The sequence below is a fragment of the Rhinopithecus roxellana genome, chromosome 6, assembly GCF_007565055.1.
Source record: "Rhinopithecus roxellana isolate Shanxi Qingling chromosome 6, ASM756505v1, whole genome shotgun sequence".
In the NCBI taxonomy this organism is placed as follows: Eukaryota; Metazoa; Chordata; class Mammalia; order Primates; family Cercopithecidae; genus Rhinopithecus; species Rhinopithecus roxellana.
This window is the reverse complement of record NC_044554.1, coordinates 47,789,077-47,815,714: the sequence shown is the minus strand read 5'-3', so window position 1 is coordinate 47,815,714 and position 26,638 is coordinate 47,789,077. Positions and strand designations below refer to the sequence as shown.

General features: G+C 47.0%; 1 protein-coding gene and 1 pseudogene across 2 annotated transcripts in view; both read right to left on the bottom strand.

Annotated features, from left to right (window-relative positions):
- LOC104667537 (protein PMS2CL-like) overlaps nt 1-26,638 on the bottom strand; it is a 1,213,215-nt gene that overhangs the window by 286,787 nt on the left and 899,790 nt on the right. The gene's annotated exons all lie outside the window — the stretch shown is intronic.
- LOC104668276 overlaps nt 1-26,638 on the bottom strand; it is a 28,550-nt pseudogene that overhangs the window by 401 nt on the left and 1,511 nt on the right. Inside the window, exons 2-14 of the transcript XR_004057931.1 lie at nt 26,482-26,579; nt 26,295-26,388; nt 25,624-25,701; nt 24,868-24,915; nt 23,842-23,925; nt 21,205-21,380; nt 15,098-15,179; nt 13,325-13,383; nt 12,289-12,400; nt 6,166-6,199; nt 5,106-5,223; nt 1,992-2,150; nt 1,567-1,690 (exon numbers count right to left, since the gene is read on the bottom strand). The product of XR_004057931.1 is annotated as a vacuolar fusion protein CCZ1 homolog B-like (transcript). The remainder of the gene's footprint in view (nt 1-1,566; nt 1,691-1,991; nt 2,151-5,105; nt 5,224-6,165; nt 6,200-12,288; nt 12,401-13,324; nt 13,384-15,097; nt 15,180-21,204; nt 21,381-23,841; nt 23,926-24,867; nt 24,916-25,623; nt 25,702-26,294; nt 26,389-26,481; nt 26,580-26,638) is intronic.

Sequence of the window (26,638 nt, the reverse complement as noted above, 5' to 3'; positions counted from 1 at the left end):
ATTCTACTTGGGTAAAATTAGGAATAGATATTTGCATTGATTTTGACCTTAAATCCCAGAAGACTAGGCAAGAATTTTTTTTTTTTTTGAGACAGTTTTGCTCTGTCACCCAGGCTGGAGTGTACTGGTGTGATCTGGTGTGATCCTGGCTCATTGCAGCCTCCACCTCCCAAGTATGTGGGATAACAGGTGCACACCACCACACCCGGCTAATTTTTGTATTTTTGGGTAGCGACAGGGTTTTGCCAGGCTGGTCTTGAACTCCTAACCTCAGGTGATCCGCCCACCTTGGCCTCCCAAAGTGCTGGGACTGCAGGCGTGAACCACTGTGCCCAGCCAAGAAATGTTCACAAGAGGGGAGAAAACCACCTAAGAAACCTACCAGGCCGCAGCAGTTTTGAGCATGTAACACTGTCGCCCGGCCTGAGGAACTGCAAGCAAAGTGCCCAGGACACCCGGGGAGGGGGTTAGAAGCACGAGGCTGGCGCTGTCGTCATCCTGGGAGAATTGATGGAACAAGAGAGAAACTGACAGTGACCCTGAGCTGCAGACCCAGCGCCCCGCAGACGTGTCAGGATTTTGATCTTATCGAATTCAGTTTAGATCAGGCTTGTATTAACTGATGTTTCTAATGCACACAATTACTAATGCAAGTGTTAATAATAGAAAAATGTATGCTCGAGAAGATACAAGGGGAAAAAAAAGACGCTGACACTGAATTTCCACACAGTGTACACGTGGGGCATTGCCCAAGGGGGCAGCTCTGCCGAGGTGCGGTCCCCTCTCTCTAGGGCAGCCGAGCTGCCAGCAGAGCAGCTGCCGGGTCACCCCGTGCGGTGGGCACGGCTGGCCGCTTTGGCAGTAAGGCAGAAGAAAATGCCTTATTCTGCCAGTGTACAGAGGGATCGTTGTAAACAGCTACATGAACCTGGCAGCTTCTCCCTACAAAAGATATTAAAAAAGGACATTTGGGGCTAGGCAAGGTGGCTCCCGCCTGTAATCCCAGCTCTTTGGGAGGCTGGAGGATCGCTTGAGGCCTGGAGTTTGAGCCCAGCCTGGGCAACAGAGCAAGACTCAGTCTCAAAAAAAAAAAAAAAAAAAAAAAAAAAGAAATTGGCGGGTACTTGGTGACACATGCCTGTGGGCTCAGCTACTCGAGAGGCTGAGGTGGGAGGACTGCTTGAGCCTAGGAGTTGGAGGCTGTGGTGAGCTATGAACGCACCACTGCACTCCAGTCTGTGTGACAAAGTGAGACCCTGTCTCCAAAAAGGGGACATTTCTTAATACACAGTCAAGTTACTTTTTTCTTTTCTTTTTTTTTAGCATTGTAGAAAATAATTTTCTTTGGGCCATTGTCAAATTTCCTGTGCTACAGGAAAGTCTTGTCAGTTTTCCAAGGAAGAGAAAATGGACCAAATGTTGAGGAGAGGCACCTGCTTAGAATCTCAGCAGACATTTGTTCTATTTCTCATGTTTCTATTTTTTAACCAGGTTTAATACAGTGAAAAAACAACCTTTCCATATCAGCAGCATTAAAATTCTCCTGAAATACCAAATCCTACTTACCATTTACTTCAATCAGGTTTGCATTTTTTTGATTCAAAATAACGTAGAGCTCCCGCCGATCCGACTTCTTTCCAACAACCCAGTAATCATGGCCTTCACGATGATCTCCTCATCCTCATCCACTCTGCAAGAGGAGAGTTTCAGAAGGCGCCGTTCGTTACTCATATGGCTGGACTGGGCAAGCAAGCATTCCAAAACAAGAACAGGAAATGGAACAGGCGCACGTGGCATTGAAAAGGCTCAGGGAGTCCCGTGTGAGGGAACCGGTGACTAAGGGGCTCCTGAGTGTGTTTGGAAGTGGCGCCCATGAAGGTGGTTCAAACTTCAACCCCATGGAAAGGGCTCTGGGTCATTTGGCTTTGAAGGGACTTTCCATGTCTTTTCTTAGAAAGGGGACATCTGATTGGAGAAGTGACTGGAATCACCTGGTGAAGTCACTGTTGATGTCACCGAGAATCTTCATTAAATCCGGGTGCACGGAAGTGAGTGACACACTGGGCATTTTCCTCATGTGAACTGTGCTCTTCTCGGCCAGATTCATGTGGTTGAAGTAAATAAACTTAAACTGGGATTCTTTCTCAGACCTGTACAAACATGTCACAAAGACGGTTAAACTGGGGTTCTTTCTCAGACCTGTACAAACATGTCACAAAGACAGTAACACCCTGGATGGATGTAACCAAAAGATACAACTAGATTCTTTTTATAAAATTTTTTTGAGATGGAGTCTCACTGTCACCCAGGCTGGAGTGCAGTGACGCAATCTCGGCTCACTGCAACCTCCGCCTCCCGGATTCAAGCGATTCTCCTGCCTCAGCCTCCTGAGTAGCTGGGATTACAGGCACACGCCACCACGCCCAGCTAAGTTTTGCATTTTTAATAGAGACATGGTTTCACCATGTTGGCCCGGCTGGTCTCGATCTCCTGACCTTGTGATCCGCCCGTCCCGGCCCTCTTTTTCTAAAAGTTTAACGGGAACATCGCCATTGCCACGCGTTCATGTGTTGTCTGCTTTCCTGTCAAAATGACAGTTGAGTGGTTGTAACACATACATCTACATACAGCCTGGGACGTCTGAAATGCTTCTTATTTGGTCCTTTACCGTAAAAGGCTGCCAACCCCTGCGTTAGGAGAGTAACATCTCATTCCTCCCCCAGTGTGGGGAAGGAGCGTCCCATGGAAATTAACCTGCCTCGTGACCGAAGCCTATGACAATATGTATGTAACAAAGCTTTTCCTCCTGTCATCCCCAGTGGAAATCATTGTGAAACGCAGTCGCCTTTTCCACTGCAGTCTAATGAACATTTTAAATGGGATACACCTTTTTATTTCTTAAACTGACTAGGCAATGCTATGACACTGCCTCCCAGGTCAGCGTCTGTGACCTCCTCGGGGACCTAGTGGGAAAAGCTGAGCCTCACCCCTCCCAGGGCCCCTCCCCTCCCCTCACTGCACACCCTGGGGCCTGGGATGGAGCCTGAGCACAGCCCCGCCCCGGGCTCAGAAGCCTCCTCTGCTTGCTTCGGGGTTAGCATGTTCTGGAGGGCTGGGGGTGCCGGAAATCCGACCTCCGGACAAGTGGGGTACTACTGAAATACTCTACATCTAGGCAAAGAACGAACGTGGAGGATTTAGTTTCCAGGAACATGACAAGAAACTTCTTATAAAACCAGAATTTGTTTTCAGTAGCTCCCTAAGGCTAAGGAAAGTATAATGACAAGAAAAACTGGAAGGAGTTGCCAATTGAGTCGTCTGCATAGACAAGGAATTTAAATCGGGTGTAAGCTTCTATCATCCTCAAAACACTCCGTGCGGCCAGGCGCGGCGGCTCATGCCTGTAATCCCAGCACTTCGGAAGGCCAAGAAGGGAGGATTGCCTGAGCCCAGTAGTTCAAGACCAGCCTGGGCAACACAGCGAAACCCCGTCTCTACCAAAAAATACAAAACTTAGCCAGGCGTGGTGGCCCACACCTGTAGTCCTAGCTCTACAGCCGGGAGGCTGAGGTGGGAGGATCACTTAGAGCGTGGGAGGTCAAGGCTGCAGTGAGCCATGATTGCGCCACTGCACTCCAGCCTGGGCGACAGCAGGAGACCCTGTCTCCAAAAACCCACAAAAAAACAAAAAACAGGTGACGCGTTCTCTGTGGTCACTACACTTTGTCACTTTCCATCTGTTAGTTGATAACCTGCGTGATCCAAACCGATTTAACTCACTATGCCTCCTTCACAAAGGAAAACCTGGTATTTTCACGGCCAAAGAATTCAATGATTCAGCAGCACTGTCCAGATGTAAGCTATTGGCCAGGCGCAGTGGCTCATGCCTGTAATCCCAACACGTTGGAAGGTCGAGGTCGGTGGATCACCTGAGGTCAAGAGTTCAAGACCAGCCTGGCCAACATGGCAAAACCCCATCTCTACAAAAATAAAAAATTACCCAGGCATGATGGCACCCAGCTACTCAGGAGGCTGAGGCAAGAGAATCGCTTGAGCCTGGGAGGGCGGAGGTTGCAGTGAGCCGAGATCATGCCATTGTACCCTAGCCTGGGCGACCGAGCAAGACTCCCTCTCAAAGAAAACCCAAAAAAACAACGTATGAACACTAAGAACGTGAGTTATGCCGAAATGCACAGCATTTTAGTAACTTCTCCCATGTGTAGAGAGCCCAATGTGTAAAAGCAGGACTCAACTTCGCAAAGGGCTTTCCATGACCTCACTTTTCACTTTATAATAACTATTTTATATTGAGAAAAGATAGGAAAGGCCGGGTGCTGTGGCTCACACCTGTAATCCCAGCACTTTGGGAAGCTGAGGCGGGTGGATCACTTGAGGTCAGGAGTTCAACACCAACCTGGCCAACATGGTGAAACCCTGTCTCTACTAAAAATATAAAAATTAGCCCAGCATGGTGGTACACGCCTGTAATCCCAGCTACTTGAGAGGCTGAGGCATGAGAATCGCTTGAACCTGGGAGGCGGAGGCTGCAGTGAGCTGAGATCAGGCCACTGCATACTCTAGCCTGGGCGACAGAGTGAGACTTTGTCTCAAAAGCTAGGGAGGAAGAATTCAAGGACGTTTCAGTGTCTAGAGAGAGGAGCGAATCCCGCCTCTCCCACTCAGTGTAGACCCTTCAGGCTGCCACACTGAGTACCCAGGCCCAGTGCCCCACGTCCCAGCCAGTTTCCCCTACACATTTTCACACAACGAGAGGCAAAATGCTTTCAGTCTATGCACACCAAAACCATGCTGACTGCTGCCCGTGTGAACGTCACCATCGGGGCCAATGAAATGGGATGTTCCAATCAGCGGGGAGCTGAGGGAAGGTATTTAACAGAAGACCCAGGCCCAGCTGCCATCATGGGGCAGAAAAACTCAGGTCGGCTTCCCCAGGACCCTTTCCGACAGGCCTGAATGGCACGTATCACCGTTCTCTAGATCCCACGAGAGCACAGGACTGTTACCACCACCCACATCTGGAAGTAAAACTACGCGTTTTAATAGCTGCTCAATGCGTGAACGTGAACAGAAAGCAAAGTACAAACCCAGACATTCTCTTGTTGATGTTAAACTGCTCGCAGATGTCAGAGGCCAGCACCGTGAGCTGGGGCCCAACGACGCTGTCCAGTCTTCGGCAAAAATCCAGTGTTGGCTGGATAGAGGCTGGTGAGTCATGACAAAACATACTGGTAAGATTCATGTGACTGTCCGAGGCTGAACAACTGTATTCAAACGAAAACGTCACTGATCTGGGAAAGCAAATGATGAAACGCTCAGGCCCCTCCTGCGCCTCAAATACAGGAGAAACAGAAGATGGAAAACCGGTTACGTTTCAGATGGAAAAAGGCAAAGACCTCTCACTGGGAAAAGGCGACTGAGGTGCACCCTGTGAGATGGTAAGTGGCTGCCGACCCCAGAAACGCCTCAGAAGGTCGTATGTTTATTTAACAAACATTACGTAGCACTCACGGGCCAGGTGCTGTTTGGTGCTTCACACACATGACCTCATTCAATCCTCAGAACCCCCCGAGAGAGGTACCACTGCCGTCTCCAGCTCGCGGTCAGCAGGGCACAGAAAGATGCCCACATTCTGCTGACAAGTAGAAAAACTAGGACTTAAAAAATAGGAGCAACGGCTAGTTCAGGAGCCAGGGGGGTCCCAGATGGGGAAGAGGCTCCTCTCTGTGCCTCTACATTGCTGACGACAACACATTTATCATTTAATGGGCTGGGTGTGGGGGCTCATGCCCAAAATCCCAGCACTTTGGGAGGCTAAGGTGGGGGATCACTTGAGCCCAGGAGTTTGATACTAGCCTGGGCAACATAGCGAGTCGCTGTCTAAACAACAACAAGAACATTAGCTGGGTGCGGCTGTGTGGGCTGGCAGCTCCCAGCGACCCGGGAGGCCCAGATGGGAAGGTCACTTGAACGCAGCTGGTCAAGGCTACAGTGAGCTACGATCGTGCCACTGTGCTCCAAGAGTGAAACCCCATCTCAAACAAAAAACCCCCAAACAACTGAAACCCCCAAAACATATCATTTAAGAATAGGACGCAGCAAAGTACAAAAAGCTTAGGCTGAAATGAGACGAAGGCGCGTACCCACCGTCGATCATAAAGCACACAGCCGCACTCATGGCCTGGGAAGAGAACAATCATAAAGCACACAGCCGCACTCATGGCCTGGGAAGAGAACAAACCTAAGGTTATGAAAAGGTAGAAAAAAGGAGACGTTCAAATAATCACAATCTGTTCAAAGTCGACAGGGCCAAATCAACGGTAAAAAGATGCTTTTCAGTCAACCAGAGCCATCTGGACACAGGCTGCCCATTCCGTGATGCAAGGGGAGCGCTGTGCACCTTGTCAGGTGTGACAGTGCTTGTGGGGAGGTGACCACAGACGTCCTCATCAGAGAGCACAGGGAAGTGTCCAGGACTGACGTGAGGACTTAAAATGCTCTTGCAAACCCAACAACACAACACGGAGAGGCAACAAAACCAGAATCTTATTCACTTGTGTGATGGGGACTTAGGGGCTCACTGTTTTCGTCTCTCCGTGTATATTCCAGAGAGAGAATTGGCAGAAACTGTCAATTATTCTGTGATGATTTCCACTGACACAAGTTTACAAACACAGCAAATAGATATCATCTTGTCTCACTTTATTATAGCAAATAATTACAGTTATGACATTAGACATAGCAACCTACAACAACCAGGACCACAGATAACCAAAAATGTTTAAAATTTATCAAAGCAATTATGGTTAAAAAAGGCTCAACAGGCCGGGCGCGGTGGCTCACGCCTGTAATCCCAGCACTTTTGGAGGCTGAAGTGGGTGGATCACGAGGTCAGGAGATCGAGACCATCCTGGCTAACATGGTGAAACCCCGTCTGTACTAAAAATACAAAAAAATTAGCCAGGCATGGTGGCGGGCGCCTGTAGTCCCAGCTACTCGGGAGGCTGAGGCAGGAGAATGGTGTGAACCTGGGAGGCAGAGCTTGCAGTGAGCCACGGCACTCCAGCCTGGGCGACACAGCGAGACTCTGTCTCCAAAAAAAAAAAAAAAAAAAAAAAAAGGCTCAACAGAACATCAAGCCTGACGATGAAAGCCACAGACTTCCTTCTGTGAGCCCTCCTCCCCAGCAACCACTTTAACCTGTTATTAGACAACGGGCTTATCCTAACTCTTTAACGTACCCTCTTTAGACATCGTATTGACTTCCTGCTCATGTCATGATGGGTGTGACCCCTCATCTGCCTTCCCCCCTCCTCCTCTATGGTTTACAGCCATTCTATTTCCTCCGCTGGCCGCCTTCCACCAGCCACAGGCCTCCACTCCTGAAATCACATTCCCACCTGCCCCAGTACCTCTTCCCACTTCCAAGAGCGAGATCCTGTCTCAGAGATGAAAGATCTCAAATCAGTGACCTGACCTTTCGTCTTAAGATCCTGGACAAAAGGAGTCAACTAAACCTAAAGCAAGTGGGGCCGGGTGCGGTGGCTCACACCTGTAATCCCAGCACTTTGAGAGGCCGAGGCGGGTGGATCACCTGAGGTCAGGAGTTTGAGACCAGCCTAACACGGCGAAACCCCGTCTCTACTAAAAGCACAAAAAAATTAGCCGGGCGTGGTGGTGTGTGCCTATAATCCCAGCTACTCAGGAGGCTGAGGCAAGAGAATTGTGTGAACCTGGGAGGCAGAGGTTGCAGTGAGCCGAGACTGTGCCACTGCACTCCAGCCTGGGTGACAGAGCGGGACTGTCTCAAAAACAAAGAAACCTAAAGCAAATGGAAGGAAATACTAAAAGATGAGAGCAGAAACAAACTCGATAGAGAAAAATCACAGAGAAAATAAATGAAACCAAAAGTCAGTTCTCTGAAAAGACCAACATTGAAAACCTTTTCCTTTTTTCTTGTGAAGATTCCAGAAGTATGAGGAACCTTCAGCTGGACTGTAGAACAAGAAACAAACAGAGAAGACTCAAATTACTAAAACCAGGAATGAAAGAGGAGACATCACTACTGACTTTACAGGAAAAATGAAGGCGTATCCGGCTTTACCTATAATACCATGAAAACCCGCGTGCCGACAAATCAAATTGAATCGGACAAATTCCTAGAAAGACACAAACTACCAAAGCCGACTCAAGAAGAAACAAAATCAAACTTCTAACAAGAGATTAACCCATTTATGCTTGAGGTTGTAAATCTTTTCTGTGAAAAATGAGACCTTGGCGATGACCTTCAGCAGGATATAAATAACTCCCACAAGCTTAGTGTTCCAATAATGGAACGCTACGCACAGTTATTAACTTTAAAACTTCCCACAAAGAAAAGCCCAGATGCAGAGAGCTTGACTGTGAAGTCTACGAAACATGTAAAGAGGAATTAACACTAGTGCTTCACTGTCTTCCAAAAAAATAGGAGGGAACACTTCCCAACACCTTCTATTGGGCCAGCATTGCTCAAAGATACCACAAGAAAACAAAACTACAGGCCAATATCCCTTACAGCCCAAGCCTGTACAGCACCCGCTCCACCTCTGGAGGGCTGGAGACTAAGGCCGGCCACACGGGCCCAGCTGAGTCTCTGTGGCCAATCCCCAATAAAAACTCTGGATCTTGAGGCTCAGGTGAGCTTCCCTGGATGGCAGCACTCCATAGAGACCGCCATACATCCTCGATGGGGGAAACAGGCACTGTGCTGTCCACATGACCCCAACGGGAGAGGACAGCCGGAAGCTCACACCGGAGCGGGACTCCGTCTCAAAAACAAAAACCAAAAACCAAAAAACCAGAAACCCCAAAAACCAAACAAACCTAAAGCAAATGGAAAGACTCCTGTGCGTACATTCTTCCTTATCCCTGGTTTTGCTTCCCGTGGTTTCAGTCATGTGAGCGACAGTGTAATACAATACTGCGGTAAGGGGGAAGTAAACCACGTTCTCATTACTTTTATTGCAGCACATTGTTATAGTCCAATCCTGATTACTATTACTTTTTTTGAGATGGGGTCTCACTCTGTTGTCCAGGCTGGAGTATAATGGCACTATCTTGGCTCACTGCAACCTCCGCCCCCCAGGTTCAAGCGATTCTCCTGACTCAGCCTCCTGAGTAACTTGGATTACACGTGCATGCCATCATGCCTGGCTAACTTTTGTATTTGTAGTAGAGGCGGGGTTTCACCATGCTGGCCAGGCTGGCCTCAATTTCCTGGCCTCAAGTGATCTGCCTGCCTTGGCCTCCCAAAGTGCTAGGATTACAGGTGTGAGCCACTGTGCCCGGCCTTATTATTGCTATTAACCTTACTGTACTGAATGTATAAATTAAACATTACCATAGGCATGTATGTACAGGAAAAAACACAGTATGTGAAGAGGTTGGTACTGTCCCCGGTTTCAGGTACCCACTGGGGGTTCTGGAACACATGACCTTTGGCTCCGGCATACTGCTGTAGAAAGCCTTTTCTGAGTCCTGAAGTACTTCTAGCGAACTCTTACCCTAAAGGTGGTCATGGGGACTCCCAAACTCGCAGCTGGTGTCAGAAGTGAGGATGGTCTTGCAGACTCATGAACTTTGCAACTAGAAATCACTAAATTGTACATTTTAAGTGTAGAAGGGTGAGTTGCATGGTACGTGCATTGTATCTCAAAGTCATTAAGAAAAAGATAAGGGCCCTTTAACACAGCCACAATCCCATTATCACACTCCAAATTATGTCTGTAGATTGACTCTAAAAACAGAAATGTAATCAACAAGCATATTACACACCAGGCTTATGGAGATTTCAGTCATTACCTGGGTCATTCAAAGGGGAATGATTGTTTTCTTGAGATGGGGTCTCGAATTTTCGCCTGATCCACAAATGGACATTCTTCCTACTCCAATTCCTGCTCTAAATTACACCTCCAACATTTTGGTTTGCTTTTTCGACCACATCTTTCTGTAGGCTCTTCCTGGAATCTCCCCTTCCCTGCCTCTGTCGCAGCTCAACTTTGACTCTCTCAAGCACGCCATGTGATGAACAAAACATCTTTTTATTTTGGCGGCTTGAACCCTGGAGCCCTCCCTCCTCCTGCTTGGTCATGGAGGTGCTGGAGGTTGGGGTGTCGCCAGACCTTAAGAGCCTGATCACCCCAAGATTTCCTTGTACCGTCTCATGCGTGAGAACTACTGCTCTGGATCCCAACTGTTCTTTTCTGGTTTGTTCACTTATTCTGCTGACGGATGACCCTGTGTGACACCCTGAGGAAGGGTACATGAGGGTACACTTCTTGAGGCTTTTCATATTTAACGTGGTTTTTTTTTTTTTTTTTTTTTTTGAGACAGAGTCCTGCTCTGTTGCCCAGACTAGAATGCAGTGGCGTAATCTCAGCTTACTACAACCTCCGCCTCCTGGGTACAAGTGATTCTCCTGCGTCAGCCTCCAGAGTAGCTGGGATTACAGGCATGTGCCACCATGCCTGGCTAATTTTTTGTATTTTTAGTAGAGACAGGGTTTCCCCATGTTGGCCAGGCTGGTCTCGAACTCCAGACCTCAAGTGATCCGCCCACCTCGGCCTCCCAAAGTGTTGGGATTACAGGCGTGAGCCACCGTGCCTGGGCTAATGTCTTTTGTCTCACCTGTGGTTGACAGCTTGGCATGACAAAGAACTCTGTGCTCAAATTCATTTTCTCTCAGAACTCTGCAAGTCTCTCTTCCACTGTCACATAATGTCTGGTGCTGGATATGAAACTGCTGATACCAGTTTCATTATTTTTGAGACAGGGTTTCATTGTGTCACCCAGGCTAGAATGCAGTGGTGTGATCATAGCTCACTGCAGCCTCCAACTCTTGGGCTCAAGTGGTTCTCCTGCCTCAGCCTCCTGAGTAGCTGGGACTACAGATGAGCAATACCATGCCTGGCTAATTTTTAAACATTTTTCTGTCGACACAGGGTCTTACTATGTTGCCCAGGCTGGCCTCTAACTCCTGGCCTCAAGCGATCCACCTTGGCCTCCCAAAGTGCTGGGACTGTACCTGGCCCATTTCCATTTTATATTAATAGACACAACTCTTCTAATTAGTAGATACTAATTTTTTAAAGTTCTTGTCTGTCCTTGGAATCATTTTTGTTTCTTTTGAGACCTCTAGTTTTGTTTTCACAGCCATAGTTAACAATGAGGGAACGAGAAGGCTCACCAGGCTTCACTCTGAGTGCAGGATGAAGGTCTCAGTTCTGCCTGGGAGACAGAAATGCCAGAATGAGGGCCTCACTCTCAGGTCAGACATCCACGTTAGCCACGCTGGGTCTCTTCAGACTGTTTCCTTTCTTTAAACAGACCCTCACTTGTCACCCAGGGAGGGATGCTCAGCCGCGGGCCTATCTATGCAAGGATGGGGGAAGGGGAAGCTCACTGGCCTCTCTGCCACACTTCACTTCCCCACCTTTCCAGGCCCGGTCCCCACTCTGACAACTCAAGTGACCCCTCCTCCAAGTCAGGAGCTTCTCTGGGCTTCCGCAGGGCTGTGGGGTCCTTTGCCTTAGCACAGGGTTGCCACTCATATTCCAGGCCTGTTCCGGCACCGCCCTCCATCAGGCGTGGCTGACAAGTCCCGTCTACCTTCCAGAGAGGGACAGGACTCCCTCATCCTGACACACCCCGCTCCTTCCTGTTCCCCGACAGCATCATTTCTGAGCCTTTATAAATGAAAACTTCTCCGCAGCCTCAGGCAGGAAAGAAGAGAAGCACATACGCATGCTCCGTCTTCTTTCTTGAACCAAAAACTGCCTTTAATTAGAAACACAACCTGAGTACATATCCTTACAAGATGATGTCCTGACAGAAACAAATACGATCCTTATGGAATTAGCAAGCCCATAGCCTTAAAATCAGAGCAAAAGCAACATGCACAGACATGTGGCCATGGCCCCCATCCGGAGTCATTTCGAGAACAGGCAGCACCAACCTCTGAATGCCTTTGGTTTGAGAGCACGTGGGACTTCACACGTTTATGAATCACCATCTTCAACAGTTTCTCTTTCACTAATAACAAAACTGTTTAAAAGGAGCTGAAAATAAACTTATTACTCCGGAAGAACACCCATTTTGAGTTTTACCATAATCAGAACTTCCAAAATCTTTTCCAAGAAACATTTAAGAGGTTTGCATACGCACTCGTGTACACGTGCAAGAAAGATCGACTTCAGTATCAATCAGTAACGCTGGAGGGAAAAAAGTTGTTACCTTATAAACAATTAAATGGAGCTCTTCATAAGCGTCATCTGTCTTTACAAAAATTTTGGGGAATCTGCATTTTGCATCTGGATCATTAAGGTTCAAGGGTCCGGTAAGAAATCTTAAAAGCAAGGACAGACATGACTTGATTCAATGAGGTGAATGAGAATCAGGAATCTAGAAACAGAACACACTCCTACTTAATATTCACCAGTTGCTTTCGATGCCAGGTGCTATTTGGATAACACAGTATCAGAATATGCTGGCCGGGCATATATACAGGATTACGCCTGTAATCCCAGCACTTTGGGAGGCCGAGGTGGGTGGATCACCTTAAGTCAGGAGTTCAAGAGCAGCCTGGCCAACATGGCAAAACCTCGTCTCTACTTGAAAATACAAAAGTTAGCTGGGCGTGGTGGTGGGCACCTGTAATCCCAGCCACTTGAGAGGCTGAGGCAGGGGAATTGCTTGAACCTGGGAGGCGGCATCTACAGTGAGCTGAGATCGTGCCACTGCACTCCACACTCCAGCCTGGGCGACAGACACTCCATCTCAAAAAAAAAAAAAAAGGCGGAGTATGCTAAAGTAAGTTTTAACTCATTGGAAACAATAAACTTTCCTTTGTTGATTACTGTCAATTAGATGGCACAAAGATATTTCAATGTCCATATTATCTTTACCAAAAAGATAATAGGCCAGGCATGGTGGCTCACACCTGTAATCCCAGCACTTTGAGAGGCCAAGGCAGGTGGGTCACTTGAAGTCAGGAGTTCAAGACCAGCCTGGCCAACATGATGAAACCGTGTCTCTACTAAAAATACAAAATGAATTAGCCAGGCATAGTGGCTTGGGCCTGTGGTTCCAGCTACTGGGGAGGCTGAGGCATGAGAATCGCTTGAGCCTGGGAGGCAGAGGTTGCAGTGAGCCGAGATCTTGCCACTGCACTCCAGGCTGGGTAACAGAGCCAGACTCTGAGTCAAGAAAAAAAGAAAGGAAAAGGAAGAAGGAAAACCCAGTATCGTAAGTCAAAGAACGGAAGCCCTGCCTTCCATAGTGCTGAAGATTTCCTGGCATTTCTGCTACTGGAGAACCCCTTCCTGCTAACTGCAAATAAATGTAAGGTTGAGAATGACTTATCAGACTTTTTATTTATTTTCCAAGCTTTGAAAAGCAGCATTCATTATCTACTAAGTTGGTTCCATGCCATTTGTCTTTTTCTTTTAGAGACAGGATCTTGTTCTGTTGCCCAGGCTGGAATGCAGTGTGGCATGACAATGACTCACTGTAGCCTTGAACTGAGCTCAAGCAATCCTCCCACCTCAGCCTCAAGATACAGGCATGTGGGACCACACCTGGCTACGTTTTAAATTTTTGCCCAGGTGAGGTGGCTCATGCCTATAATCCCAGCACTTTGGGAGGCCGAGGCAGGCAGATTACTTGAGCCCAGGGGTTTGAGAGCAGCCTGGGCAACATGGCAAGATCCCATGTCTACAAAAAAAAAATGAGCCAGGTGTGGTGGCATACACCTGTATTCTCAGCTACTTGGGAGGTTGAGGTGGGAGGACCACTTGAGCCCAGGAGTTTGAGACCAGACGAGTCAATGCAGTGAGACCTTGTCTCTAAAAAAAAAAAAAAAAATTGAGAGAGGGAGGACAAGAGAGAGGGAACGAACAAGCGGAGAGAGTGAGTTCAACTGAGCCAAATGATTTTTGTGTGTTAAGCTCTGAAAATACTTTCGGGAGAACACAGCGATATCATTTACAAGTTCTCTGCAGAAAACCGGGAAATTCAGTACTAGAGTAGAAAGCCAGGTAGGCACTAAAACATCTACTGAAAATTAGGTCTCATGTTGATAGAGGAGAAGACGACACAGGTCAACTGTTTTCAAGATCACTGGCATTTTAAAGGTTCCTAGAACCTGATCTAAAATCCAATTTTTCAGCCAGGAGCGGCAGCTCACGCCTGTAATCACAGCACTTTGGGAGGCTGAGGAGGGTCAATCACCTGAGATCAGGAGTTTGAGCCCAGCCTGGCCAAGATGGTGAAACCCCGTCTCTACTAAAAATACAAAAATTAGCTGGGCATGGTGGCGGACGCCTGTAATCTCAGCTACTTGGGAGCCTGAGGCAGGAGAATTGTTTGAATCCAGGAGGTGGAAGTTGCAGTGAGCTGAGATTACACCATTGCACTCCAGCCTGGGCGACAAGAACAAAACTCTGTCTCAATAAATACATAAAACATACAAATTAAAAGTAAAATAAAATCCAATTTTTCCTCTACTCAATGACTCACTCCTCTTAAAAACATGCTTTCTGGACTGGGGGCGGTGGCTAATGCCTGTAATCCCAGCACCTTGGGAGGGCCAAGGTGGGCAGATCGCGAGGTCGGGAGTTCGAGACCAGCCTGGCCAACATAGTGAAACCCGTCTCTACTAAAAATACAAAAAAATTAGCTGGGCGTGGTGGCAAGCGCCTGTAATCCCAGCTACTTGTGAGGCTGAGGCAAGGAGAATCGCTTGAACCTCTCCACCCCGGGCAAAAGTTCGAGACTCCGTCTCAAAAAAACAAAAACACACAAAAAAACCAACACACACACACAAAACGATGCTTTCTGTATCACATCTGAATGTCACACACTGGTGGAGAGCTGCTTGTGGTTTTCTGTGCTAACTGATACACAATGACATAAATATCATACTAAGACAAAATATACATCAGCAACAATCAGAAACGCTCTCATGCACCACCATCATACTCCACCCGCCCTCTCTGTGCCCCTGGATGTGAGTAAGTGTGTGCAGCTGTGATCCCCATCATACCTCGGGCTCGATGTGCCTTGGAAAAAGGGAGGTGGTAAGGTATTTGTACAAAATTCTCATGTCGTCTTGTTCTAATCCACTCCTGGAACATCAGAAAAGCACTGGGTTAAACATTTTGGAATTGTCTTCAGTCTTTCCACTGCTGTGATAAAGCTCATTTAAAAAAAAAATTTTTTTTCAAGTCATTTTTAATGACACAGAATTCTAACTTTTTAAAGTCTAAAGCTACATAAAACTCAAAACAATCTATTTTTCTACCTGAGATCAAAATGAGTTTCCTTTTCCCTAACATAATTCTTAGCACTGAGGTAAATCTGAATTTATGTGGTATACTTTGTCAAACTTCTCCAAAAAATTTTAAGCTCTGGATAAAGCTTTTTTTTTTTTTTTTTTTTTTTTGAGGTGGAGTCTCGCTCTGTCACCCAGGCTGGAGTGCAGTGGCCGGATCTCAGCTCACTACAAGCTCCGCCTCCCAGGTTCATGCCATTCTCCTAGCCTCAGCCTCCAGAGTAGCTGGGACTACAGGCGCCCGCCACCTCGCCTGGCTAGTTTGGTTTTTTTTTTTTTTTTTTGTATTTTTTAGTAAAGACGGGGTTTCACCGTGTTAGCCAGGATGGTCTCGATCTCCTGACCTCGTAATCCACCAGTCTCGGCCTCCCAAAGTGCTGGGATTACAGGCTTGAGCCACCGCGCCCGGCCAAAGCTCATTTTTCATTTAAAAAAAAAAAAATTTTTTTTTGAGACAACATCTTGCTCTGTCACCCAGGCCGGGTGCAGAGGTGCAATCACGGCTCACTGCAGCCTCGGCCTCCAGGGCTCAAGCGGTCCTCCCATCTCAGCCTCCGGACTAGCTGGGACTACAGGCATGCACCACCATGCCCAATTAATTTTTCTACTTTATGTAGAGATGGGGGTCTTGCTATGTCACCAGGCTGGTTTCAAACTCCTGGACTGAAGCAGTGCTCCTGCCTCTGCCTCCTAAAGTGCTGGGATTACATATGTGAGCCACTGTGCCTGGCCTCATCTTTTTCCACTTTTCAAGAGATGAGTCTCGTCTTCGCCCAGGCTGGATTACAGTGGTGTGACCACAGCTCGCTGCAGCCTCTGATTCCTAGGCTCAAGCGAACCTCCCACCTCAGCGTCCTGAGTAGCTGGGACTATCCTATCGGTGCTTTCTTCTTTAACATTGTATCAGTAAGCTTACCTCCTGACTGCCAAGTTCAGGAAGGCGAAGAGTTAAACTGGAGTCCAGGCACTGGAACTTCATCCCCACCTGCAAAAGGCTACTCCTACATAGTCTTGTATTTTACAAGCCATTTGAGATAAAAAGTTACAAGGGATCGGCCTCTCTGGTTGAATTCCATGTAGGATTATGCAGGAAACCTCCAAAGCCACACTGTTTCATTTTAGGAGCAGATGTCTCTTAGCTTCCTGGATTATACAGTAACCCCACATTCTCTCCCCTAGTCCCCTGGGAAAATATGGGTGTGCTGTAGACAGGGAACGTGATCCTAGGTCTCAGAAATGTTACATGGATTTTAATTCTCTGGATCTCGGTGTAGAAAAAGGAGAGGAGGAGAAAAACAAGCTTTCAGGTAAACCATCTGATCTGAAATGAGGCAGGAAGGAACAGCACATGGAAAAAGCAGAGAAACTAGCAGGCATCAGACTCTGGAATCGGTTTTTTAAAAGAAGAGAGAAAGACAGACAGTGAGGCTGGATCTGGGGGGTTTCTATTCAAGATCACTGAAATATCCTGAAGGTGGCGGGCACAGAGGCTCACACCTGTAATCCCAACACTTTGGGAGGCCAAGGTGGGCAGATCACCTGAGGTCAGGAGTTCAACACCAGCCTGGCCAACATGGCGAAACACTGACTCTACTAAAAAACACAAAAATTTGCTAGGCCTCATAGCACGCACCTCTAATCACAGCTATTTGGGAGACTGAGGCATGAGAATCGCTTGAACCTGGGAGGCAGAGGTTGAAGTCAGCTGAGATCACGCCACATCACTGTAGCCTGGGCGACTGAGCAAGTGAGACTCTGTCTCAAAAAAAAAAAAAAAAAAAATCAAAACAATATACTAAGCAAATACATAAGGGTAATATTTACTTTGTGACAAATTCTTTTTTCTCCTCCTTTTTGGTAGAGACAGAGCCTCATTACTTGCTGGTCTCCAAGTGACTCCTGGTTCAAGCAATCCTTCTGCCTCCTCCTCCCCAGTAGCTGGGACTATAGGTGATGTGCCACTGCACCTGGTTTAAAAGTCTTTCGGCCAGGAGCGGTGGCTCAAGCCTGTAATCCCAGCACTTTGGGAGGCCGAGATGGGCAGATCACGAGGTCAGGAGATCGAGACCATCCTGGCTAACATGGTGAAACCCTGTCTCTACTAAAAATACAAAAAACTAGCCGGGCGAGGTGGCAGGCGCCTGTAGTCCCAGCTACTCGGGAGGCTGAGGCAGGAGAATGGTGTGAACCCGGGAGGCGGAGCTTGCAGCGAGCTGAGACCCGGCCACTGCACTCCAGCCTGGGCGGCAGAGCAAGACTCCATCTCAAAAAATAAAAAAAAGTCTTTCTTGGTATTTAAATATAACAGCTTTGTAATAAGCAATACCCTCAAAACATGCTCTTTTTCTTTTTCTTAGACAGGGTCTTGCTCTGTCACCCAGGCTGGAGTACAGTGGTGCTATCATAGCTCACTGCAACCTCAAACTTCCGGGCTCAAGTGATTCTCCAGCCTCAACCCCTGTAGTCTCTGTAGTTGGGACTGTTAAGTGCGCACCACAGTGCCCAGCTGATTTTTTTGTTGTTGTTTTTGTAGAGATACAGTCTATGTTGCCCAGGCTTCTCCTGAACTCCTGGTCTCAGGTGATCCTCCTGCCTCAGCCTCCCAAAGTGCTGGGATGACAGGTGGAAGCGATCACGCCTGGAGTAACATGCTGTTTTTCTTTTTTCTTTTTTTTTTTTTGAGACGGAGTCTCGCTCTGTCACCCAAGCTGGAGTGCACTGGCCAGATCTCAGCTCACTGCAAGCTCCGCCTCCCAGGTTTACGCCATTCTCCTGCCTCAGCCTCCCGAGTAGCTGGGACTACAGGCGCCCGCCACCTTGCCCGGCTAGTTTTTTGTATTTTTTAGTAGAGACGGGGTTTCACCGTGTTAGCCAGGATGGTCTCGATCTCCTGACCTTGTGATCCGCCCGCCTTGGCCTCCCAAAGTGCTGGGATTACAGGCTTGAGCCACCGTGCCCCGCCAACATGCTGTTTTTCTTGAAGGTTCTTTTTGTTGCTACTTCCTGGGACTGACCTTTCCCCCACGAGCACACTGGAGGTGACAACAGAACAGTTCTATGCAGCCACCAGAGCTGTGCCCTGCTCTACCCCTCGGATGCTTTTCCAAGATGACGATGCCAACAGGATCCCCGGAGCTGGGCACCAGATTGTCCTGTGACTCCAGGCTTCCAAGGGCCAACCCTGCTCGTCACTCTCACTCCAGGGTCTCCCAGAAAGAGCTCCTGGAGGACCCTCTGCTCTTTCATTCTTCCTCACTCTCAGGAGTTTGCACCCATGGCAGCGCTTGTGTTCCGTCCCAGAGATCAGAATCTCAGCTACTCTTCTCTTTTCGGTGGAGAGAAGGCCATGGGCCACTGCTGCTGGATTCTGGCTTGTCACACTACATCTCCCTATCACCGTGGATGCATGTAACTTGCAAGCACCTCCTGTCATTTTCATCTGGGGAGGAGCCACTCCCTCTGCAGAAGCACAACTATCCTCCCATCTCCTGCATTTCACAGCAGTGTTTCACTTTACTAACATCGTGTGTGTATCACAGAAAGCAACTACAGCAGAGTCGGTACAGTGGAAGGTTGCCTCCTAAACAATTTGTCCAATCAAAAAGTAGGTGGAGGATGGGCACAGTGGCTCACGCCTGTAATGCCAGCACTTTGGGAGGCCGAGGCGGGCCAATCACTTGAGGTCCAGAGTTCAAGACCAGCCTGACCAACATGGTGAAACCCCATCTCTACAATTAGCTGGGTGTTGTGGTACGCATGTAATCCCAGCTACTCGGGAAGCTGAGGCAGGAGAATTGCTTGAACCCAGAAAGCAGGGGTTGCAGCAAGCCAAGATCATGCCACTGCACTCCAGCCTGGGCAACAGAAAGCAACTCCATCTCAAAAAAAAAAAAAAAAAAAAAAAAAGTAGGTGGATTTTCACCAGAAATTTGTGTTGTCTTCCTAGGAGGTAACAAAGTTCATGTGGAAATCCACCAAGTTGTTTATTAATTGGATTCAAATATTTGTTGTTGTTGTTGTTGTTGAGACGGAGTCTCGCTCTGTCGCCCAGGCTGGAGTGCACTGGCACCATCTCAGCTCACTGCAACCTCCGCCTCCCGGGCTCACGCCATTCTCCTGCCTCAGCCTCCCGAGCAGCTGGGACTACAGGCGCCGGCCACCTCGCCCAGATAATTTTTTTGTATTTTTAGTAGAGACAGGGTTTCACCGTGTTCGCCAGGATGGTCTCGATCTCCTGAGCTCGTGATCCGCCCGCCTCGGCCTCCCAAAGTGCTGGGATTACAGGCGTGAGCCACCACGCCCGGCCTCAAATTTCTTTACAGTAACTTGTTTCTCTTCTTAAAATGGAGCTACAAGATTTTGGCAGGGAAGATAAGTTTCAGGGGAGCTAGTCTGGCCGTTTCTATTAGCTGAACTCATGCTATAGTAGTAAAATATGGCCACACCCCTAATTAAGAAACTGGGCTAGGCCAGGGGCGGGGGCTCATACCTGTAATCAAGGCACTTTGGGTGCCCAATCCAGGCAAATCGCCTGAGGTCAGGAGTTTAAGACCAGCCTGGCCAACATGGTGAAACCCCATCTCTACTAAAAATACAAAACAGCTGGGCATGGTGGTATGTGCCTGTAATCCCAGCTACTCAGGAGGCTGAGGCAGGAGAATCGCTTGAACCCAGGAGGTGGAGGTTGCAGTGAGCCAAGCAAGATCGTGCCATTGTACTCCAGCCTGGGCAAGAGAGTGAGACTCTGTCTCAAAAAAAAAAAAAAAGAAAAAGAAAAGAAAGTGGGCTATAGTCAATGGGAACATAAAACCTGAGGGTCCTGGAACAGCTGCGGGAGGGCCGGCCACTCCCTGCTATGCCTCCACGGCTTCTGTCCACCTACTCTAGGCCAAAAGTGCGCAGCCTCGGTTGCCACCCAGCTCTGAGGGGTCACGTATGCTGGGCAGTCTTGTGACCACCTTGATCCTACTGCAGGACACAGTTTCATGATAGCAGGTAATTTCCTGGTTTGTATAACTTTGGATTTCTTGGATTTAACAAAAGAAATCTAGCTTCTTTAAAAGAAAGCAGGTGCAGTGGCTCATGCCTGTAATCCCAGCACTTTGGGAGGCTGAGGCAGGTGGATCGCTTGAGGCCAGGAGCTTGAGACCAGCCCAGCCAACACAATAACCCTGTCTCTATAAGAAAAAAAAAAAAAAAGGCTACAAAAATTCCTCTTCTCACATTTGTCATTTTTGGAAAAAACTCCAAAAGAAAAATAGGATTCTAAACCTTACTTGATAGGAATATTTTCTCTTTTTTTTTTTTTGGAGACTGAGTCTCTCTCTGTTGCCAGGCTGGAGTAGTGACGCTATCTTGGCTCACTGCAACCTCCGCCTCCCGGGTTCAAGCGATTCTCCTGCCTCAGCCTCCCGAGTAGCTGGGATTACAGGCATGTGCCAACACGCCCAGCTAAGTTTTGTATTTTGGGTAGAGACGGGGTTTCCCCATGTTGGCCAGGCTGGTCTCAAACTCCTGACCTCAAGTGATCTGCCCGACTCAGCCTCCCAAAGTACTAAGATTATAGGCATGAGCTACTTCGCCCAGCCTTTCATCTTTCATGCAACCAGTTTTAAACTCCTCTGCGTTGAAATTTTAACCCAAATCACCCTAGTTCTGCTTTAAATAATCACTGCTTTATTTTGACAATATCTATGAAGATGCTTTCTACCCAGCCTCCCCCTGCAAGTTCCTGTTTGACAACCTGCCATCAATCTAGTCACTGCTGTTTTTATTATCTCAATTTCTTCTTTTAATACCACGCCTCGGGGTGTACCTACCAGATGAGCTGATCGTTATAGAGAAATGCAGTGTATTTGACTATATTCAGGCTTTCCTCCATTCTATTAATAAAGGACTGGATTTTCAAATAAGTCATTTTATCCAATGGGAAGAAGCTGATTCCACCAAAAATGTCAAGTAGGGCACATGACTGCAAATGTAGAGTTTGCAAATACTGTGGAAAAAAAGGCATAAAGTTTAGTAAGAGTACACTGAATATAATGCTCCTTGATAACTGAGAATAATCTGAGACGGAGTCCTGCTCTGTCGCCCGGGCTGGAGTGCAGTGGCCGGATCTCAGCTCACTGCAAGCTCTGCCTCCTGGGTTCACGCCATTCTCCTGCCTCAGCCTCCTGAGTAGCTGGGACTACAGGCGCCCGCCACCTCGCCCGGCTAGTTTTTTGTATTTTTTAGTAGAGATGGGGTTTCACCGTGTTAGCCAGGAAGGTCTCGATCTCCTGACCTCGTGATCCGCCCGTCTCGACCTCCCAAAGTGCTGGGACTACAGACTTGAGCCACTGCGCCCGACCAAAGTTTTTTTTTTTTTTTTTGAGACAGAGTCTCACTCTGTCGCCCAGGCTGGAGTGCAGTGGCGCAATCTCAGCTCACTGAAAGCTCCGCCTCCCAGGTTCATGACATTCTCCTGCCTCAGCCTCCCTAGTAGCTGGGACTACAAGCACCTGCCACCACACACAGCTTTTTTGTATTTTTTAGTAAAGACAGGGTTTCACCATATTGGCCAGGATGGTCTCGATCTCCTGACCTCGTGATCCACCCGCCTCGGCCTCCCAAAGTGCTGGGATTACAGGCGTGAGCCACCGCACCCAGCCCAAAATTTTTGATTTTTTGGGTATAGACAGGGTCTTGCTATGTTGCCCAGGCTGGTCTTGAACTTCCAGCCTCTGTGATTCTCATGTCTAGGTGTCCCAAAGCGCTGGGAATACAGCCATGAGCCACTGTGCCCAGCTAGCACTTTAAAGTATTTCATTCCTTGCTGGGCGTGGTGGCTCACGCTTGCAATCCCAGCACTTTCAGCACTTCGGGAAGCCAAGGAAGGCAGATCATTCGAGGTCAGTTGTTTGAGAACAGCCTGGCCAACATGGTGAAACCCTGTCTCTACTAAAAATACAAAATTAGCCGGGTGTGGTAGCCTGTAATCCCAACTACTTGGGAGGCTGAGACAGCAGAATCACTTGAACTTCGGAGATGAAGGTTGCAGTGAGCCAAGATCACACACTGCACTCCAGCCTGGGTGACAAGAGTGAAACTGTCTCAAAAAAAAAAAAAAAAAAGGTATTTAATTCCTTATAGTAGTGTCCTTCAAATTAGATTAACCTAATGAGGGATCTATCCATTAATACTACAGACAGTGCCATCTTTCTTTCCCCCGGAGATGGAGTCCTGCTTTGTTGCCCAGGATGGAGTGCAGTGCTGCGATCTTGGCTCACTGTAACTTCTGCCTCCTGGGTTCAAGCGATTCTCCTGCCTCGGTCCCCAGAACAGCTAGGATTACAGGCATGCGCCACCACAGCCAGCTAGTTTTTTTAATATTTTTAGTAGAGGTGAGGTTTCACCATGTTGGCCAGGCTGGTCTTGAACTCATGACCTCATGATCTGCCTGCCTCGGCCTCCCAAAGTGCTGGGATTACAGGTGTGAGCCACCACGCCCAGCCGAGAGTGCCATCTTATACTAAAATCAGGTGTAAATGATATATAGTCAGGACAAGAGTTGTATCCATATGTTGATGGGTAAGAGCAATGAGGACAAGAACAGAAACCAGGAGATAATATGCGAGTGGATAATTGTGCTCATTAAAATGACAAAACAACAAAGAAGTAATTCAGAGAAACAAAAAATTCGAAAATAGCTATGAAAGCCGTTTTAGAGAGAAAAGTTGAACTCAACAACAGACACAGAAGGTATTTTCCGAAGAAAATAAACTGAGAATTGTTTCTTCAAGGGAAACTGGGCTGGGCGAGTTGGCTCATGCCTTTAACCCCAGCACTTTGGGAGGCTGAGGAGGGAAGATCGCTTGAGACCAGCCTGGGCAAAACAGCCAGGACAAGACTGTCTCTTTTGTTTCCTTTTAAAAAATAAGATAAACTGAGCTTGACAAGGTCGGGTGAAATATGCACAATTCAATCACAATGGAAGAACAGCACTTGGGACAAATGTCCCTAATCACTCATCTGACAAAGGCCCACAGCCAGTAACTCAGTAACTCTTCCTGCATCGACACAGCTTATGCCTGTTTAGTGAACAAAGCCCATCCCTAAGAATGTGCAACTCCAATAATCACGTTTTACTTATCAACTCATCCATCACACAAAAGACGGCTGCTGAGTAAGCCCAGGACAGACGCAGGTAAAACACAAGGAGGCCAAACGATGACTCCAGGACTCTTTAAGAGCCCCGGGCGAATGCAGGAAGCTCTGCCTTCCAGCTGGAGGAGGGTCCAGAGCGTTCACCTCACACGGTTCCTCGCTGCTCCAGTTTTACGACGGTCCGTCTCAGGCTCTTTGCCACTTTCAAGTTCTGGGCTTTTTGTACGTAAGAAACAAATTTGTCTGTCCATATTTCTCTAAAAATCTGCTGAATGCTCACTGAAGTTATAAATGATATTCAAAGTACTTACCCGATGGAAGAATTTCTCTAATCTTTCTTTCAGAAGCTCGACGCCTCCGTCTTCCATGGCTTTCAGAAATGTTCCATTAAAAAGCTATGAGGTAAAAGACGGCAGAAAAAAAAATCAATTTCCTATGCTCACTTTTCTAGTAGAACAAATTCTTTTTTTCCTTTAGATTATTAATTCAGCTCATTAAATCTCCCAGTTCTTTTCAACAGAGAAAATATTTACATGAGAAAAGTTGAGTTAAAAATGTGAGTTACAAAAAATACTGTTAAGCGATTCTGTCTCATTTATGAAACCACCTAACTGCTCTAGGCATCTTTCAAACATTTCAACTCACCCTGAAGTTTCAATTTACATAAATAATATCACCCCAATTTTTATTTTTCAGTTTTCTTTCAATGAATGGAATCACCATTTTTATACTTTTTTTTTTTTTTTTGAGACGGAATCTCGTTCTGTCACTCAGGCTGGAGTGCGGTGGCGCAATCACAGTTCACTGCAGCCTCGACCTCCCAGGCTCAAGTGATCCTCCCACCTCAATCTCCCAAGTAGCTGGGACTACAGGCATGCACCATGACACCTGACTAACTTTTACAGAAATTTTTTGTAGAGATGGGGTCTTGCTATATTGCCCAGACTGGTTCTGAACTCCTGGGCTCAAGCAATCCTCCCGCCTCAGCCTCCCAGAATGCTGAAATTACAGGTGTGATACACTATGCCCTGCCTCACTGAAATGTTTAAATCATAAAATTATCTGCATTCTGTACGTTCCTTGAGGACAGAGACACACTTTTTCATCAATGGGGACACATTCCCACTATAAGGCTGAGAAAGAGAAGGGAGTTCAATACTTGCTGAATAAATGTAGGCATAAACCTCACTACCTGTTTCCAAGGCCTCATTATTTTCTTCTCCAAGACAAATACAGAGTCACTTTGCAGTCATTGAAAGATTTCTCTTTAAACAACCCTGGAGCCTATAAATAGGGGTAACTGGTTGGACTCAGTTCAAAATGAATGCCAGGCTTACCTTGTACATGCTGTAGCACTGCTGTAGCACTGAACTATAAACCTTGTCCTGCAAACGCAAAAACACAGCACAGATCTCAATTTGAGGGAAAACAATGTCTATTGGATAGATGGCAAAGCTACACTGACTCTTGGCCAAACAGTATAATGTTTATAAACTTGGTCCCACAATAGTTGTGTGCAGAAAAAAAGTGTTTACTTTTTTTTTTTTTTGAGATGCAGTCTCACTCTGTTGTCTAGGCTGGAGCGCGGTGGTACAATCTCGGCTCACTGTAACCTTTGCTTCCCTGGTTCAAGCGATTCTCCTGCCTAAGCCCCCTGAGTAGCCGGGATGTGTGCACCACCATTCCTGGCCAATTTTTATAGTTTTAGTAGAGACAGGGTTCCGCCATATTGGCCAGGCTGGTCTTGAACCCCTGACCTCAAGTGATCTGCCCGCCTCGGCCTCCCAAAGTACTAGGATTACAGGTGTGAACCACTGTTCCCAGCCAGAAGTGTTTAAATTCTGATTTGTGAATCAGTAAGCCTTACTTTAGGAGGGCTTTCAATGTAGATGAAGAGTAGAAGGTATTAGTGAGATAGGGTGCATGTACATTTTAAAAAGACTGTGCTCATGTAAACGATAAACATAAACCTTTGCTATATACCCCGAGAAACTTCCGCAAAAGCCACCGAGTTTAAATACGACCAATTAAGGGATTCAACATACTCAGTAATACATCTAAAATAAATAAATAAATAAATAATGACACATTACCAACAACTCCTCCTCTTGATATTCAATAACTGGTTTTCCATCTTTACTCTGTTTTTCAATTATAGGATTCCGAACAACCTACAAAGTTTGATAAACTGAAATTATACAATGAATTCATTATACCATGTTTTTTATTTTGCCTTAATTTAAAAACTTTGAACATGCTATAGCATCAGAAACATAACTTCTTAAAACAGCCCCAAGAACAAATAAAGCAAATAGGAAGAACTTTAAAATTGCAACCAATTTTATTTTAATATTACTTGGATGCAATAGTCAGAGAACTTTCCCAAATTCTGAATAGTAAAGATCACCCGGCCGGGCGCGGTGGCTCAAGCCTGTAATCCCAGCACTTTGGGAGGCCGAGACGGGTGGATCACGAGGTCAGGAGATCGAGACCATCCTGGCTAACACGGTGAAACCCCGTCTCTACTAAAAATACAAAAAAAATTAGCCGGGCGAGGTGGCGGGCGCCTGTGGTCCCAGCTACTCAGGAGGCTGAGGCGGGAGAATGGCGTGAACCCGGGAGGCGGAGGTTGCAGTGAGCTGAGATCCGGCCACTGCACTCCAGCCTGGGCGACAGAGCAAGACTCCGTCTCAAAAAAAAAAAAAAAAGATCACCCATAACTTCACCGTACAATTTCAGAAAGATACACTGTGTATGTAAATACCATGACCATCCAGAAATGTTCTTCTGGTTCATTGAAGAACTGTCTATTCTTCTGGGTATGTAAAGATTTTGCAGGTTTTGATGGGCTAAAGGTCCTACAAAGGTTAAAAAAAATATGTTTGGGACAATTCTCCAGCAGAAGTTTTAAGAATTCACTGAACTCTAAAAGGCACACTTAAAGCTATTACCTTGTGAACTGTACAATAGCTTCACACAATCCGACATTTCTAATCTTTTCATTCTTTTCTACCTCATTTGGATGATAAAATAAAATCTTATTTTCCTCCTGAAACATGAAGAAACAGAAGCACATTAATATAAACATTTCATCTTAGCTACTGAAAA